Source organism: Bos javanicus, chromosome 11, assembly GCF_032452875.1.
Source record: "Bos javanicus breed banteng chromosome 11, ARS-OSU_banteng_1.0, whole genome shotgun sequence".
Classification (NCBI taxonomy): domain Eukaryota; kingdom Metazoa; phylum Chordata; class Mammalia; order Artiodactyla; family Bovidae; genus Bos; species Bos javanicus.
The window spans coordinates 84,385,623-84,388,249 of record NC_083878.1 but is presented as its reverse complement, the minus strand read 5'-3'; the positions used below and the strand labels follow the sequence as shown (position 1 = coordinate 84,388,249).

General features: G+C 43.2%; 1 pseudogene; it reads left to right on the top strand.

Moving 5' to 3' along the window:
• The first annotated feature begins 278 nt into the window (after nt 1-278).
• On the top strand, nt 279-1,728 carry LOC133256549 (S-phase kinase-associated protein 2-like; annotated as a pseudogene).
• The last annotated feature ends 899 nt before the right edge of the window (nt 1,729-2,627 follow it).

The window sequence follows — 2,627 nt, the reverse complement described above, 5'->3', positions numbered from 1 at the left end:
ATTAATGGTCTCTTAGGTTTAATATGATATTAACTGAATTAGTTATCTGGGACTTAAATATAGACCCATTTTAAATGAGTGGTGACATGAGTGTACTTTCTTCAAGGTATTTATATGTGAGGCATTAGTGGGCAATGGAAGAACAAAAATATAAAATATTATAGAAGTCAAAGGATGTTTGAAGAGTTCTGGTAATACTTAGGAGTAGGGTGCAGGGGGTGTGACAGGGAGGAACTGAAGATGAGGCTGAAGCATGGGTTCAAGTCAGATCCTGGATATCCTTTAACACCACGGTTAGGAAGTTAGAGTCAATCATCAGGTGTACTTCCTTTGCCTACAGTGATTGCTCATTGAATCTGAGCTATTAATCAAGCTAGATGCTCAAAGTCCTAAAGAAGCATGATCTTTGCTTTTGTGCAACATTTTAATCAATCCTTAACTCCTGAACCTGCGGACGCCATGCACAGGAAACACCTCCAGGAAATACCTGACCAGAGTGGCAATGTTACCACCAGTTTCACGTGGGGATGGGATTCTAGCAAGACTTCTGAACTGCTTTCAGGCATGGGGGTCCCGCCCTGGAGAAGGAGGAGGTGGACAGTGAGAACATCCCCCAGGAACTGCTTTCAAACCTGGGCCACCCACAGAGCCCCCCAAGAAAACGGCTGAAAAGCAAAGGCAATGACAAGGACTTTGTGATTGTCCGCAGACCTAAGCTAAACTGAGAGAAATTTCCAGGTGTTTCTTGGGACTCCCTTCCAGACGAGCTGCTTTTAGGAATCTTTTCCTGTCTGTGCATCCCTGAACTCCTCAAAGTCTCCAGTGTTTGTAAGAGATGGTAATATCTAGCGTTTGATGAGTCTCTCTGGCAGACTGTAGACCTCGCAGGCAGAAACCTCTACCCAGATGTGGTTGGTCGGCTTTTGTCCCGAGGGGTGGTTGCCTTCCGCTGTCCACGATCATTTATGGACCAACCGTTAGTTGAACATTTCAGCTCTTTTTGTCCACAGCACCTGGACCTTTTGAACTCTGATCGATGTGTCTACCCTGCATGGCCTTCTGTCTCACTGCTCCAAGTTGCAGAATCTCAGCCTGGAAGGCCTCCGACTTTCAGATACCGTTGTTGATAATCTTGCTCAGAACACAAATTTACTGTGACTAAACCTTTCTGGGTGTTCTGGATTCTCTGAATCTGCCCTGAAGACTGCTGAGTAGCTGTTCCAGACTGGATGAACTGAACCTCTCTTGGTGCTATGATTTCACTGAAAAGCCTGTACAGGTAGCTATTGCACATGTGTCAGAGACCATAACCGAGCTGAATCTCAGCGGGTACTGAAAGAATCTGCAGAGATCAGATGTCTCTACCTTGGTTGGAAGATGTCCCAATCTTGTCCACCTAGACTTAAGTGATATGTCATGCTGAAAAATGACTGCTTTCCAGAATTTTACCAACTCAACTACCTCCAACACCTATCACTCAGTTGGTGCTAGGACATAATACCTGAAACTTTACTTGAACTTGGAGAAATTCCCACATTAAAAACACAACAAGTCTTTGGAATCATACCAGACAGTACCCTTCAACTGTTAAAGGAAGCCCTCCCTCATCTACAGATTAATTGCTCCCATTTCACCACCATCACCAGGCCGACCATTGGCAACAAGAAGAACCAAGAGATATGGGGCATCGAATGCTGACTGTCACTGGAGAAGCCCAGTTGTCTATGAAGCCTCTATTGCAAGATGGTGTCTCCTCTATTATTTGAACAGGGAAAGTAAGCAGGAAGCCCAATTTTGGAGAGCTCAGCTATTTTTATTCTTGGTTTTCTATTGCCTTCCTCTACAAGTATATTAGAGAATCGTTGGAGACAGAAAACTATTCAGTGTTGCTTTTTAGAAATGACTATGAAAACTTTATCACTGCTATACCCTTAAGAGCCTAAGCTCTATGCTTTTTGACATTTTAGGGAGATTGAGCCTATAATTTCAAGATACCTTAAATAGCAAAATTTGAACCATGTCTTCCAAGTGCCATTCTTCATAAATCTATTTAGAATCAAGCTTAAAAATAACCACCAGCAAATCATTTTTGTAGCCTATATGGCAACTGAACATTCTTCTATTTAATTTTTCAGCACTGCTTTATTATAAGACATCTGTTCGGTTCAGTTCAGTCGCTCAGTCATGTCCGACTCTTTGTGACTCCATGAATCGCAGCACACCAGGCCTCCCTGTCCATGACCAACTCCCAGAGTTCACTCAGACTCATGTCCATCGAGTCAGCGATACCATCCAGCCATCTCATCCTCTGCCGTCCTCTTCTTCTCCTGCCTCCAATCCCTCCCAGCATCAGAGTCTTTTCTAATGAGTCAACTCTTCGCATGAGGTGGCCAAAGTACTGGAGTTTCAGCTTTAGCATCATTCCTTCCAAAGAAATCCCAGGGCTGATCTCCTTCAGAATGGACTGGTTGGACATAGGTTGCAAAAAATAATAAGATATTTGTATTGTAAGCTGAAAATAATGAGAATCATAGAGTAGATCTGCAGCAATCTCTTCTGAGGATGGCAAGAAAAATAGACATTTCAACTGCACCTTTAGATTCGCAGTCAGGTTGATGGAAACAAAT